Genomic DNA, 17,042 nt, shown 5'->3' on the forward strand with positions numbered 1-17,042 from the left:
ATATGGCAGATTGTAAACCAGTCAGCACTCCAATGGAAACAGGCTGTAAATTGACCAAATTTGATGATTCACCTGCAGTAAATCAATCTGAGTACAGGTCAATGATAGGAAGTCTATTATATTTAACTGCATCTCGACCAGATTTAATGTTTGCAGTATGTCTAGTCTCTCGCTTTCAATCTGCACCTAAACAATCTCATTTGAATGCTGTAAAACGGATCTTTAGATATGTTCAAGGCACACTAGATTATGGTCTTTGGTATCCCCGTAATAATGACTTTACTCTTGTTGGCTTCACTGATTCTGATTGGGCCGGTTGTCTAGATGATCATAAAAGCACCAGTGGAGCTGCCTTCTTTCTTGGTGATTGTCTTGTTGCTTGGCACAGTAAAAAGCAAGATTGTGTCACTCTGTCCACCGCAGAGTCAGAATATATAGCAGCCACTGCATGTTGCACACAACTGATATGGATGTCTCATCAAATTACTGATATGGGCATTTCTACTATTAAGCCCATTTCAATCTATTGTGACAATACTAGTGCAATTGATCTTTCAAAAAATCCTATTATGCACTCTCGTACTAAACATGTTGCCATTAAACTCCATTTTTTACGAGCTCAGGTGTTGGCTAAGGAGTTTCAATTAGTGTTTGTTCCTTCACAAGCTCAAGTTGCTGATATATTTACAAAAGCTTTATCTAAAGACACATTTGAGAGGCTTCGCGATCGGTTGGGAGTCTTCTCTCAGTCTTCCATTCTTAGTCCCTGCACATATTAAGGGGGAGCATAGCTCTCTTCTGCACAGCAATGTGTTGTTCTGTTTCTTTGTCCTTGAGACAAAAAGGGGGAGAAAATTGTCATCTGGTACTCTATATCTTGTTTGCTCAGTGTTTGCTCAGCTCAGATTTTCTCAGCTTTTGGTCAGATTTTCAGTTTTTGGGCTTGGTGCTATACAGGTTATCATTGCATCACAGGTTCTGGTATCGTCAGGTTTTTTTGGCATTTTCTCTTGGACATAAGCTTAATTCTTCAGTGACATACTCTTATTAACAGGTCTTATGGGCAGCATATTGTGTCATTTTTTTTGACACTAGATCTTTCTATGATATATATTTGATGATTACAGTTTTCCAGATTGCCTATTCTGTTTAGGTCATTATTGGTATGGTTTTTGTCATCAAGGACAAAGGGGGAGTTTGTTGACCCTGTTTTGACCTTGATGCCAAAAAGTATACGTAATGGCTAATTTCTAATCATGGTTAAGTTTTTGACTCCCATTGGGCAATATGGATGGTTGCGTGGCAGTAAAGGATAAATGCACATGTTATTTGACTAAGCGCTTATGTCTTGGAAATAATGATCCATGTGGTGGGCAACGTGATATGGATTTCAAATAAGTTTCATTTTTCATTTGTTACGGATGCTTAGTCTTGGTTAAGCTTGGAAAAGAAGTTTGATTATGTTCGCATTTCATCTCTACATTCTTCAAACCCTAGCCATCACTGTATCTTATGCTGAGAATGTGGATCGTTTCCTTGAAGTTTGCAAATGGGTTTTTGATATGTTTACCAGTCCAGTGAAAGCTTTCGATTGATAGTATTCTTGACTCTATTCGTTGGAATAATATGAAGTTTATGTGGATTTTGTCGCCGCTTTTCTACAGGTGTTTTCTATGGTCTTCAAAGACAGGTATTATCTATAACTTTTATTTTTTACAAGAGCAAATTTATGGACGAAATGAAGAAAGCTTGTTCTCTCTGGTGATTTTTCGAATCAGTTATGGTAATTTTTTTGTTCATTCCATTTTTTGAAAATGAAAAAATGAAAGAGTTTTTTTGTGTTCTGTTAGTTGAAGAAGAGCTGTTTATGTAAATAGAAAAAGAAACAAAACAGTTGCTATAACTGTGTACCATAAAACAGTTTTTTTTCTTAACCCTAACGTGGGTTTTGCAAACTATACTTCGTGAGTTTCTTATGAAGACTTGGCTGTTGTTTTTGATATATATAAAACAGTTTGTTCTCTGAACAGGGTACGTATGAAAAACAGTGAGATACAGTGAGACAAGTGTGAATAAAGTGATAACATTTTAAAATAGTGCAGTAGTTTACCAGTCACAGCCGAGGGGTTTCTTAAGAATCAATACTCTGTTTTTGTTACAGAGTATATGAGACTTTGTTGATGTGAAACCATATTGTTCAGGGTTTTCGAAACCATATTGTTCAGAGCATATGAGGCTTTAATGATTTGAAACTAGATTTTTGGTCAGAGATTGGATAGTGTTAATTTTATCCTTGAAGAATATTGTTGCAAAATTATTCATATGTACAGACTGGTAAAATATTCTCGCTCCAATCCCTGATGGTTTTGTGACTGCAAGAATAAAATGCATGCATAAAATCACCAGTGGTTGTAGCTCGAGTTGAAATATTCATTGATAAGAAGAGGGGTTGGTGCTCCTTGAGGCCTTGTGGTTTCTAAAACATGTGAACTGAGTTGGTGCTCTTTTTGAATCAATATAAGGGATCTTCCGAGTGGTTTTTCTACCCCAAGAGGGTTTTCCACTCATGAAAAATATTGTGTTATGTGCATTGTCGTGGTTCATTCTGTTTTACTAGTGTATGCTCTGATACATCATATTTTAGTCCTCTTTATCTCATACTCTGTTTAGTTGGATTTATGTAATGCAATATTGAAAGTACTGTTTTAATGTTTCAAGTTTGTGTAATATTTTAATACCATTGTTTTAAAACAAGGTCTGAATCAAATGTTTTAGTTGGTTCAATGGTATATTTCATACTGCATTAATGTATTTCAACAAAGTGTTAAGTCTCAGCCATCTGTGCACACAGTGAATTAAAATTGTCAAGGTCCATAAAAGTATAACTTGTTAAAAATTTGTCACACTCTGATTCACCCCCCCCCCCCCTCTCAGAGTGTTTTCCACTTCCAACAATTTCTTCAAAAGTTCCTTCAATTATTTTGTTTGACATATGAATATACCTTTATCTATTTGTGAAATCTACAAACCTAGAAATTTTTTTATCTCTCCAATCAGAGACATTTCAAATTCTTTTTGCATCTGATTAGCAAAGTCCTTAAATAATCCATCTTCGCCTCCAAAATTGATATCATCTACAAAGACTTCAATAACCAAAATATCATCATTGGCAACTTTGTAATATAAATTCTGAGAAGGAAATGAACAAAGACTCTGAGAAGGACTTGACTGAAGATAGGGATAGCGAGGACAAGGAAAGTGCTGGTAAAGGGCTTATCCTGGATAACCTCAAGAAGATCTCTGAGGCTAGAATGGATTTTGATAGATGGACCTACGAGACCCTGAAAAACCTAGATAAGAAAGGGATAAAAATGGATGAAAAGAGGGAGGATGAAAATAGAGAGTAGATTAATTGGAAGCAGGAAATGGAGAATAAGGTAAAAGCGTTGGAAGAGGGAAAAGAAGCAGTGAAAAATATGATGGGAGTTATCCCAAGTATCCTCTCTGCTGTCACTAAAAACCTGGAGGACATCACCAAGGTCGTTGATCACACCTGCACTCTAGAACCGGTCATGGATCTTGACTTGGAGGAAGAGACCATCCAGACTGGAAGTGGTGATGCTACTCCGGTGGGTGGTATAGCTAAGAGAACCAGGGCCAGTATCAAGCAAGTTGTGGCTGCTTCAGCAACGGATCCCCTAACTTCAAAGACAACATCAAAGAGCTGTATGAAATCAGCAACACCCTAGCTAAAGCTCTAGAAAAAATCTGAATGCTGGAAGGCCTGCTGGCTTTATGGGGCTTTTTTGGGTTTTCTTCAGTTTTCTGCTAGTTTTTTTGTGGTTCTATTCTTTTCTGTTTCTCATAGCTTTTTTGTTTAAGTTTTGCTTGTAAAGGGTTTCGGGGCCCCTTCAAAACCTTCTTTTTCCTTAATCAAAAACTTTGTAATATAAATTGCTATCAGCATTACCTTTCGTGTAACCAAGCTTTCAAAAGATATTTATCCAATCTAGCATACCAAGCTCTGGGAGCTTGCTTCAATCCATATAAAGCTTTCCTTAACCTACAAACCATATCCTTATTATCTGTCAAATAAAATCCATCAGGTTGTTCAATGTAAACTTCCTCCTCAAGATCTCCATTCAAAAATGCACATTTTACATCCATTTGATAAACTGTATAGTTCTTATGAGCTGCAAATGCAAGAAATAGTCCAACTACCTCAATTCTGGCTACCGGTGCAAAGGTTTCATTATAATCAATTCCTTCTTTATGTGAATAACCTTTACAAACTAATCTTGCTTTTTTTTTCTGATTAGCTCTCCATCTTCATTAAGTTTATTCCTAAATACCCATCTAGTTCCAATTACATTTTTGTCTTTAGGTCGGGGAACCAATGTCCAAGTGTTGTTCTTTTCAATTTGTTCTAATTCATCTTCCATTGCTTTTATCCAATGTTCATCCTTACATGCTTCACTAAAAGATGTTGGTTCAACTTGATAAATTAAGCATACCTCTTCATTTTCTAGTCTTCCTCTAGTCATAACACCTTGATTCTTGTTTCCAATTATCTGATTCTCTGAATGATTCAATCTTACATACCTGGGTTTGTTCTTATTAACATTCACAAGCTATTGTTCTTCAGTGACTGTTGAGTTTTATGATGATGTCGGTGTGACTGGGTCTTCATTCTGTACCAGTGCAATCTGTGTCGATTCATTTATAATCATTTCAATTGTCGGTTCAACAGATATTGAATCTCCTCTAAAATGTTCATCTATCTTCACATTAGTACTCTTAATGATTTTTTGTAACCTTTTATTATAACATCTATATGCCTTTATTTTCTTATACCAATTGTTAGGTCCTGGGAAGGACAACTGAGAGGGGGGAAATCAGTTGTGAACTAGTTGTCAATAAATTGTAATCCAAATGCAAGTTACTCCAATTTAAACTTAATGTCAATAAACCAAACATAAGTGCTCGTAAAATAGATTAATAGTTATAGCAATACCGGTTTAACTTAATGCATAAGACATAAGGAGAAACAACATCCACAACACATAACACAAAGATTTTCACATGGAAACCTGGTAAGGGAAAAACCATGGTGGGAAACCTTACCCACAATCAGATGATACTACTATAGATAGTATGTGTATACAAATGGGGTCTGCACATGTAGAAAGGTCAACTGCCTAGAGCTCACTACTCAATCACAAAATAGGAGTCACACTGACTACACAATTGGATGATTAAATCCAATGATAATGTACTACTAAAAATAGCATCTCCAATGTTGGATTCAGTACCTGTTAAGCTCTTAACATGAGTGTCAAAACACCTTCATAATCTTCCTTCAACCTTTGAATAATGTCTTCCTGATTCGCACAAGGATCTTCTTATTTCAGGTCTTCAATATCCAAACACACTCATCATTTCGATCTTCAATAAGATCTTACAATCATTTATACAAAACCTAGGACCAAATGAATAGGTCGGCTCACTAAAGATATTGCATTTAAATAAATTACAAATAAGTCTTGATGCGATACAACTTTGGCATATGATGAACCGGCATGTTTATATGATGATAGTGTATGTTGTCATTGATGTCAATAAGTGTAAGTGAATTGGTATGCAGATTCGAAGAAGTTAGTGAGCCAGTATGAAGAAATGCAGTGAACTAGTGTCGGGGTTTCACTGAGTGTGACTACCGGTTGGTAGTCTCAACTCTAGGGTTTCTGGTTTGGAAATCTCTCTTGTGTGATGCAACCGATGACATTCTATATTAAGTTAGCTAAGAGATGAAGATGAGATCATGATGCAACATCACCTTTATGCACGTGAAGGATTTCCTTAAGGATCTTGCATGAGAAGATCGACTGCATTAAATGTCTACCTCGGGAATGAACATTCTTCTTAGTGGTATGACAAGAAAGCGTGATGAGTTACTAATTTCTATGTGCGGTGAAGAATGGATGATGCAGATTGTCTTCTGATCTATTTGAAATTGTATTACTCTATGTAAAGTGTTTGGACGGTCAGGATTGGACCGCTTGTATTGTAAACCTAAAATGCTTAGGGTTTAGGGTTTATGTTACAAACCTAATTGTTGTCTATAAGGTTGATGATGTTTGTCATTGTAAGTTGTTGGAAAATGTTGTGTGTGTATCCAAGTGATGAGATACTTGCCAGACCAGTAAGAGAAAACTACAGTGTGATTGCAGAAGTAGAGGAACTAAAAAGGATTTGCCTTAGCATATAGTGTTGTTATCAGATCAAAGCTTTACCTGTTGTCTTCTAACCATTTCAACAAAAGGAAAATCCCTTTTCCAGGTATCTTTAATAGGCTTATTGTAAATCCTCTAACTAGGTGACTCAAGTTCATTGAGTTCTTTAAATCCTCTAGCAAGGTAACCTTTAACAGGGTTTCAACCTTTAACAAGGTATATAGCCATCCCTTAACCGGGTGATCTTTAACAAGATCGGTTCCTAGCAGAACCTTATTGTAAAGTCTTTAACCGGACTAGACTCTTAACAAAGTGAGCTTCAAAAGAGTTCAAAAACAAGCTTGTGGGTATTCATCCCCATTGTGGTTTTTCCCATTTGGGTTTCCATGTGAAAAATTTATGTGTCATGTGTTGTGTATTTTTCATGTGATGATTAAGTGTTCTTTGTTTAGGTGATTATGCATATAGAGCTAATGGTTATGGTATTGGTGACACAACACATGCATATATTTATGGGTAAAGTAGCTATCAAGTATTAAATGTATTTGAAGTGTTCAGACTTACCGATCTATGTTGTCTGAAGTCTTACTGTGTTTAACCGGTATTGCCATGGTTAAGTTCAATGATGAAGACAACTGGTTAGTGTTGTTTTAGCTTGAAAAGATTGTCAGAAAGTCTTTGAATGTACTGATTCACCCCCCCCCCCCTCTCAGTACCAGTTAGGGTATCTATTGTACATCATTATTCATCAACAACATGTTGTCTCAATACATTTACCAATCAGTAAATCATCTCCATAATGTGTCATGCTGATCTGGAATAGATAACATGTACCGGTCCATAACCTAGACCTATCTTCTGGTAAAGGCAAATTTATCAACCCGATTAGACCAATAAGAAAAATGCCAAAACCAAACTTTCAATCCATGTCTTTGACATAACTGAATGATATCCAAGTTATCATTGTTACCAGTGAACCATATAACCTGATGGTGAACACATACCAATGAGTGTGCATAAGCCACTAACCATACCGGTGAATATAATGTAAACCTCCAAAAAGACAAGTGTTGACATCAATGACAAAACCAATGTAGCACATGACAAAGTCATCCATAATACCAACATATACAACTCCTCCTATTCTTTTTCACATCTATATCACTCCCCCTTTGACATCACTGCCATAAAAATTCTAAAAAGAATGTCAAAGACAAAAAAAAAAATTATACAATGAATATCCCAAAAATATCTTACTGAAGCTTAAAATTTTAGGATAAGCCTTCTCCAATAGCTCAAGATAAGTATCCCAACCAGTTTTGAAAGTGTCGGAAATAGATACAAGTCCATTTAATATATGTGCAAATGACTTTCTCACTTACCTCTTCCAGTGTGAGCTTTCCAACCATATCTATACATTCTTTCTTATGTACACTAAGTGAATCTAACCAGGGACTCACCAAGCCTCTCAAACTTCTAGCTCTTCTTATGATTTTATTTCTTTCCTTCTCAAGAATAGAAATTTGGGCTTCCAAAATCAAAATTTGGCCATCAATGGATGTAGTCAATGAAGTCAATCCATCAAAAGAAATAGCTATATTTGCAATTTTCTCCTGAAATTCTTTTATCTTCTTATAAACATTAGCTGTAAGTATATATGTGTTACAACATACCCTATAAATACTTGTACACTACTTCAAAGAATTATCTATCGGTTTCAGCTTTTCATCAATCTTCTTCTTCTCAGATTCAATCACCTAATCAAATGCAGCTCTTTTAGCCTGAGTGAACCTCTCCAGTGCTTCTCAGTTTGAAATCTGTTGTAAGGATTGAAAATCCTTTGAAATGTGCTCAATAATTGTCTTAAGCTTTCCGGATAAGCTCACTTCATTTTCAATCTTGCACTCTAGGACTAGTCTGTGTAAAATAGTGATTGACCGATCAATAATCCATTTATCTGTAGATCCCTCCTTCATTAATTTTTGTGCTGCCATCATCATGAGTTCAGTAGGACTCATCTCAGTTATTTTTTTCTTTACAACCTGTGAAGTGTCAATTGACAACAATGATGGACCAACTACCAGTTCTTTGTTGGTTTCCCTTTCTTCCCCTCTGATGATTTTTCCTTTATAGCTTCTTCACTTGCACTGGTGGCTTCACCACTTGGTGCAGTCTCTGTAACTATCGGTTCTATTGGATATTGTTGGCATCTGATGAACCAGCATGGTGATATGATGATAATGTATGTTTCATTGATGTGAAAGTGAACCGATATGCAGATTGGAAGAATACGGTGAACCAATATGAAAATTTGTAAGTGAACTGGTGTCAAGGCTTCACTTAGTGTGACTACCGGTTGGTAGTCTCAATGGTATGAATATTTGTAAGTGAGCCGGTGTCGGGGATTCACTTAGTGTGACTACCGGTTGGTAGTCTCAGCTCTAGGGTTTTTGGTTTGGCAATCCAACTTGTGCGATGGAATCGAAGACATCCTGTGATGAGTTAGCTAAGATATGAGAATGAGATTGAGGTGCCACGTCAGTTTTGTGCGAGTGAAGGATTTTCTTGAGGATCTTGCATGTGAAGATCGATTGCATTAAATGTCTACCTCAGGAATGATCATTCTTCTTAGTGGTATGAGAAGAGAGCGTGATGGGTTACAGATTCCCATATGTGGTGAAGAATGAATGATGCAGATTGTCTTGTGATTTGTTTAAGATTGTATTGCTCCATGCAAAGTATTTTGGATGGTCAAGACTGGACTGCTTGTATTGTAAACCTAAATGCTTAGGGTTTAGGGTTTATGCTACCAACCTAAGTGTTGTCTATAAGGTTGATGATGTTTGTTATTTTTTGTTGTTGGAAAATGTTATGTGTGTATCTGAGTGATGAGATACTTGCCAGAGTAGTAAGAGGAAAACTACAGAGTGTAATTATAGAAGAGAGGAATTGAAAAGGATCTACCTTGGCATGTAGTGATGTTATCAGATCAGAGTTTTACTTATTGTCTTCTAACCATTTCAACAGTTGGAAAATCCCTTTACTAGGTAGCTTTAATAGGCTTATTGTAAATCATTTAACCGAGTGACTCAAGATCATTGAGTTCTTCAAATCCTTTAGCAAGGTAACCTTTAAGAGGGTTTCAACATTTAATAGGGTATATAGCCATCCCTTAACTGGGTGATCTTTAACAGGATCAGTTCCTAGCAAAACCTTATTGTAAAGTCTTTAGCTGGACTAGGCTCCTAACAGAGCGAGTTTCAAAAGAGTTCAAAACAAGCTTGTGGGTATTCATCCCCACAATGGTTTTTCTCATTTGGGTTTCCACATGAAAAATATTTGTGTCATGAGTTGTGCAGTTTTCATGTGATGATTAAGTATTCTGCGTTTGAGTAATTATGCATGCAGAGGTAATAGGGTATGGTATTACTGGTATACCACATGCATATGTTTATGGGTAAAGTTGTTATCAAGTATTGAATGTATTTGAAGTGTTTAGACTTATCAGTTTATGTTGTCTGAAGTCTTACTATGTTTAACTGGTATTTCTATGGTTAAGTTCAGAGATGAAGACAACCGGTTGGTATTGTTTTAACTTGATAAGTTGTTGAGAAAGTTTTTATCTATACTGATTCATCCCCCCCTCTCAGTACCGATTAGGTTATTTGTTGTTCATCATTATACAACAATTGGTATCAGAGAAACTCTAGGTCCTCAGTGATATAAGCTTAACCGATTGAGGTAAAAGATCCTACTATAATGATGAAGAGGGAAGGTCCTAAGTTCAATAGAGATAACTTCAAGATATGGAAGGACAAAATAAAGATTTACATCAAGAGTATGGGTTCTCAACACTGGAGATATTTTGAGAATGCCTATGTGATTCCCACTGGCACTCTGACCGATGATCAAAAGAGAGAGATTCTGGAAAATGGGCAAGTCATGGAAGCCCTTATCGGCAGCCTGTTAGATATTGAGTTTATTGATGTACAAGACAAGGACACTCCTAAGGATGTATGGGATACACTAGAAACCATTTATGGTGGTGATGAGCATGTAAAGAAAGCTAAGGAAGAGAGCCTTAGAGGAAAATTCAAAGACATGAGGATGGTTGAAGGAGAGACCATTCAGTAATATGGCATTAGGATTAAGACTATGGTTGGAGATATCAAAAGTGCTAGTGGAACAATTGAGGATGTCACCGTTGTTAGTAAAGTCTTGATATCATTGTTATCAATCTATGTAATCAGAGTTGCTGCTATCCAGGAACTAAGGTCTATTGATAAAACCAAGGTATCCTTAGACTCTATCATTGCAAATTTGATTTCATATGAGTTGAATAGCTATGATGGCAGTATTCAAAAGACTGAGTTGGCCTTTAGAGCATCTGCTGCACCATCCAGAAAAGGATTTGAAACTAGTACCAGTTATGAATCTAGACAATGCTGAGATATGGATGATGAAGAGATTCTGATGGAGTCTGAAGCTCTTCTTGCTAAAAGACTTTTGAAAGGAACTGGTAAATATAGAGGTAAGTTTCCTTTAAAATGTTTCTCTTGCAACAAGATAGGACATATAGCTATTAATTGTCCTAACAGTGATAATAAGGATAAACTGAAGAGGTTTAGAAAGTATAAACGAGGAAATAGGAGAAATTGTCTTGTTGTTGGAGATGAAGGTTTTATTGATGAAGAATCAGAGGATGAAGAGAGTGAAGATATAGTTTTTGTAGCTGTAAAGGAAGAAGTGTCTGACAAGAAAGCACTTGTCTCTCACATTGACAACTCCAATGAGTGGATTATTGATAGTGGTTGTTCTCACCACATGACTGGTGACCAGAGAAAGTTTCTATCTCTAGAAGAATATGATGGAGGTGTTGTCAAATTTTGCAACGATGCACCATGCTTGGTAAAAGGTAAAGGGTCCATCTCACTGAATGGAAAGAGAAGTGCAGATGATGTCTACTGGGTAGAAGGTCTGAAGCATAACCTTTTAAGTGTTGCTCAGCTAAATGACAAAGGACTCACTCTGAAGTTCAAGGTGGTATCTACAATATAATTGGAAAGAGTAGTGAACTTATTGCCACTAGTAAGAAGACCAGAGGTAACCTATTTCAGTTGAATGTTAAGATTAGTCAATGTCTGATGGCCAAGTTTGATGATAGTTGGATATGACATAGGAGACTCTGTCATATGAACTTTGATAATATTGTTAAAGATGTAAGATCAAGGCGGTAAGAGGATTGCCTTTGTTGAACAAACCTAAGAATTCTTTGTGCAGAGAATGTCAACTTGGGAAGATGTCTTCCTCAACTTTTAAAGGTAAGTCTTTTTCAGAAGAGAATTTACTTGATCTTGTGCATACTAATTTGTGTAGTCCTATGAAAACTAGAAGTATTCAGGGAGATAGGTATTTTATGATTTTTACTGATGACTGCTCAAGAATGATGTGGGTCACATTCTTGAAAGACAAGTCTGAAGTATTTGAAAAATTCAAAGCCTTCGGAGCATTAGTAGAAAAGGAAAGTGGCCAAAGGATAAAGTGCCTAAGAACTGATCAAGCAGGAGAATTCACTTTTGATGAATTCAACAAATACTGTGAAGATAGCAGTATCAAGAGGTTTTTGTCTACCCCAAGGACACCACAACAGAATGGCATAGCAGAAAGGAATAACAGGACTGTAGTTGAAGCGACGAGAACAATGCTGATCCAAGGAAAGGTTGCCCACACTCTTTGGAGAGAAGAGGTGAGCACTGCAATCTATACAATGAGTCAAGTACTTATCAAGACAGGCAAAGATAAAACCCCTTATGATACCTAGACCGAGAAGACTCCCACTGTGAATTACTTTAATATGTTTGGGAGTAAGTGTTATATCAAGAGAGGTGAGCATTTGAGAAAATTCGATGCTAAATGTGATGAAGGAATATTTCTCAGATATTCCACTAAGAGCAAAGCCCTCAAGTGCTACAATAACAAAACTCAGAATATTGTTGAGAGAATCAATGTCAATGTTGACGAATCTACTAAGAAATCTGAGGGAACCAGCAGTGAGCAAGTGGAAGGTGAACTAGGAATAGCTTCCTGGGAACTGGTTACAAAAGAAACAAGCAAAGATGTCAGTGTTCCTATACCAGTAGAAGCTGCGGTAGGAGAAGAAGAAGATGGAGAAGAAGGAGAAGAGGAAAAGCAAGAAGAACTAGCTAGAGTCATTCCTAGATATGTGAAACCATGTCATGATCCAAAGCAAATCATAGGAGATAAAGATGCAGGGATACTAACAAGAAGAAAAGTGAAAGAAAACTCTTGCAAGATTTCTAAATTAGAACCCAAGACTTCCAGAGAAGCACTTACAGATGAAGACTAGATGAAAGAAATGGAAGAGGAGCTAGACCAGATAGAAAAGAATGTAACATGGTCTTTGGTACCTAGACCAGAACACAAAAATGCCATAGGTACCAAATGGGTCTTCAGGAAGAAGCTAAATGAAGATGGTACAGTTATAAGGAACAAGGCTAGGCTTGTATGCAAGGGATGCACTCAGGAGGAGGGAGAAGACTATGGAGAAACCTTTGCTCCTGTAACTAAACTATAAGGTGTTCGAATGTTACTTGCATTTGCAACATTTAAAGGATTTAAGGTATATCAGATGGATGTGAAGTCTGCATTCTTGAATGGAATCCTTGAAGAGGAAGTATAGATAGAGCAACCGGAAGGGTTTGCTCTATCAGAAGATAGTAATATGGTGTGTAGATTACACAAAGCCCTGTATAGATTGAAACAAGCACCTAGGGCACGGTATGAAAGGTTACATTCTCATCTTGTGAAGATTGGATTTCAGAGAACAAGTGAAGATAGCAACATCTACTTGAAATCAGAAGGTGAAGAGAATCTAATCTGTGAAGTATTTGTAGATGACATAATTTTTGGAGGAGATGATGAAATTAGCCATGCATTTGCAGATGAAATGGATAAAGAGTTTCAGATGTCTTTGATTGGAGAGATAAAGTTCTTCATTGGTTTACAGATTGAACAAATGAAAGGGTATTTTTATTACCAAGTCCAAGTATGTCAAAGAGGTATTGAAGACCTTTGGCATGGAAGAAAGAAAACCGGTTGGTACACCGATGGTTATCGGTTGTAAACTAAGGAAGGTGATTCAGCACTAGTAAATGAAAAGAAGTATCAGTCAATGATCAGTAAATTGTACTATGTGGTGCACAATAGACCAGATATTGCTCATGCAGTGGGCATAGTAGCTCATTTTTAGAAATGTTAAAGAGAATCCCACTTGGTAGCAGTCAAGAGGATCCTTAGATATCTGAAAGGAATAATTGACTATGGATTGTGGTATCTATTTAATGGTGACTTCAATCTCAAAGTGTATACCGATGTCGATTGGGCAGGTAATGTGGATGACTGGAAGAGCACAACTGGTGGAGCATTCTTTCTTAGTGGAAGATTAGTATCATGGACGAGTAAGAAGTAGAGTTGTACTTCCTAGTCTACAGTTGAAGCAGAATATGTGGCAGTATTTATGAAGTGCACTCAAGCAATCTAGATGAAACATGTATTGGAAGGTTTCAAAGTACCTATATCTGAACCGGTGAATATATTTTGTGATAACACAAGTGCAATAAATATTTCCAAGAATCCGGTATTGCATGCTAGAACTAAGCACATTGAGCTTAAATATCACTTCTTAAGAGAGAAAGTTCAGAATAAGGAGGATGTACTACAACATGTTTCCAGTAAGGAGCAACTAGCAAACATATTCACTAAGCCCTTACCAAAGACTACATTTACCTATTTGAGAGGTGAATTAGGGGTTCTACCCCTTCATGAAGTCAACTAGAGTTGTGTGCGCTGCATCAGTCAGGAATTAAAGTTGTGTGCTCCGCATTAGTCGGGAACTAAAGTTGTGTGCTCTGCATCAGTCAGGAACTACAGTGTCAAATCTTTCAAGATTTATGTGTTAAAGGATGCTACTCCATAGGGGGAGCAACATAATATAGAATGGAAGATTGTGCCTCCACTTTGGCATTGTTGTCAAAGGGGGAGAAGATATCTGATAATGCAGATACACTGGTCTATGATGTTTACAGTTGCAATGCTACACTGAGTATTGCCATCAATGCCAAAGGGGGAGATTGTTGGATATTGTTGGCATATGATGAACCAACATGATGATATGATGATAATGTATGTTGTCATTGATGTCAATAAGTGAAAGTGAACTGGTATGTAGATTGGAAGAAGATGGTGAACCAGTATGAAGATTTGTAAGTGAACCAGTGTTGGGGCTTCACTTAGTGTGACTACTAGTTGGTAGTCTTATCTCTAGGGTTTCCAATTTGGCAATCTAGCTTGTGCAATGCCACTGAAGACATCCTATGATGAGTTAGCTAAGAGATGAGAATGAGATCAAGGTACCACGTCAGTTTTGGGTGCGTGAAGGATTTCCTTGAGGATCTTGCATGTGAAGATCGATTGCATTAAATGTCTACCTCGGGAATGATCATTCTTCTTAGCGGTATGAGAAGAGAGCGTGATGGGTTACTGATTCCCCTATGTAGTGAAGAATGAATGATGCAGATTGTCTTGTGATCTGTTTAAGATTGTATTGCTCTATGCAAAGTGTTTTGGATGGTCAGGATTGGACCACTTGTATTGTAAACCTAAATGCTTAGGGTTTAGGGTTTATGCCACCGACCTAAGTATTGTCTATAAGGTTGATGATGTTTGTTATTTTTTTTTGTTGGAAAATTTTGTGTGTGTATCCGAGTGATGAGATACTTGCCAAACCAGTAAGAGGAAAACTGCAGAGTGTGATTGTAGAAGAGATGAATTGAAAAGGATTTGCCTTGGCATGTAGTCCTATTATCAGATCATAGTTTTACCTGTTGTCTTCTAACCATTTCAACAGTTGGAAAATCCCTTTACTGGGTATCTTTAACAGGCTTATTGTAAATCCTTTAACCGGGTGACTCAAGATCATTGAGTTCTTCAAATCCTCTAGCAAGGTAACCTTTAAGAGGGTTTCAACCTTTAACAGGGTATATAGCCATCCCTTAACCAGGTGATCTTTAACAGGATCAATTCCTAGTAGAACCTTATTGTAAATTCTTTAACCGGACTAGGCTCCTAACAGAGCAAGCTTCAAAAGAGTTCAAAACAATCTTGCGGGTATTCATCCCCACCATGGTTTTTCTCATTTGGGTTTCCACGTGAAAAAAATCTGTATGTCATGAGTTGTGCATTTTTCATGTGATGATTAAGTATTTTGTATTTGAGTGATTATGCATGTAGAGGTACTAGGGTATGATATTACTGGTATACCACATGCATATGTTTATGGGTGAAGTTGTTATTGATGAATACTAAGAGGGGGGGGTGAATTAGTATGCCAAAAATTACTGTACTTAAACACTTTACTAGACTACCAGTAAACCGGTAAAACAGTTTAGCAGACAAACCGGTTAGCACACATGCAAACCAAATAGCAAATAATGCATTCACCCACAGAAGAACAAACACCATAACATGAAAGATTTTGAAGTGGAAACCCAAATGGGAAAAACCATGGTGAGATGAAACTCACAAGTAACTATCTGTAGAATAGGAACCAGACTGGTTAAGGTCATACAATGTTCTTTACTAGAACAGATCCTGTTAGGAATCCCAATCTCTATTAGGAGATAATTCTGATTAAAAACTACCTTGCTAGAGGATTTTAGATCCACAGATGTGAACCACCTTGTTAGAGGATTTACAAAAGGCTTTTAGGCCTACCCGGTTAAGGGCTTCAGACTTGTCAAAGATGTGAGTAATCAACAAGTGAGTGATCTAGTAAATAGCACAGATTGCTTGGTTAGATCCTTGATAGCTTGTTCCTAATGCATTCCAACATTACTTCAGTCTTCAAAACATTCACTCTATGCCTCTTCTCGCAGACCTGAACTTTTTTCTATCTTCACACTCACAAAAACTCTTCAACCACCTTAAACCCTAGCAACAACATAAAACCCTAGTCATGATGTCCTTATCAAGGAATCTGATTTCATGTCGGTCCAATAGGATTACATTACAATTTCCTAGTTTCAATGCATTTAGACATATCCTGTAACATGACACAAAAAGTATCATTAAAGTGTCGGCACCACCAAACAATCGGTGGATGGTAACTCATCACAAAATGTCAGTTGGTAACTCATCACAGAGTATTACCTATTCATACAAAATACCAGTTAAAGCAAAATACCGGTTGCCGGATTGATAATAATGAAGACTGGGAAATATGAGTTGTGCTGCTTCATTCCTTTGTACCGCTTGAGATCCTTGAACCACTTGGGGTCTTCATACCACTTCAGATCAGTAAACACTTCCTGCAAAACACTGATAGTCTAAAGACTATAATACATCATACCGGTTGGAACAAATACCGGTTGAGCTTTAACTCATACATACAAAAAGTGATCTCAAATAAAATGTGTGTCCATCAATGACAATCACAACATTAATCATCAAAAATGCCAACAATCTCCCCCTTTGGCATTGATGGCAACACTTAGGCAAAATTTTGGCATCTAAGTGTTTTACAACAAAAATATGCCATAATCAAAATTACTCCCCCTAAGCATATACACTATCCCTTTTGCAGAAAATACAATGTATACTACTCCTTAATAGAAATAACATGAAAGTATACATCAAAACATTCAAAATTTATACTTCTCCCCCTTTGCCAACAATGACAAAAAAAATATTACAGACCAACCCCTATTTCATTAGTATTAAAAGAATAAGTGT

The sequence above is a fragment of the Cryptomeria japonica genome, chromosome 9, assembly GCF_030272615.1.
Source record: "Cryptomeria japonica chromosome 9, Sugi_1.0, whole genome shotgun sequence".
Lineage (NCBI taxonomy): Eukaryota > Viridiplantae > Streptophyta > Pinopsida > Cupressales > Cupressaceae > Cryptomeria > Cryptomeria japonica.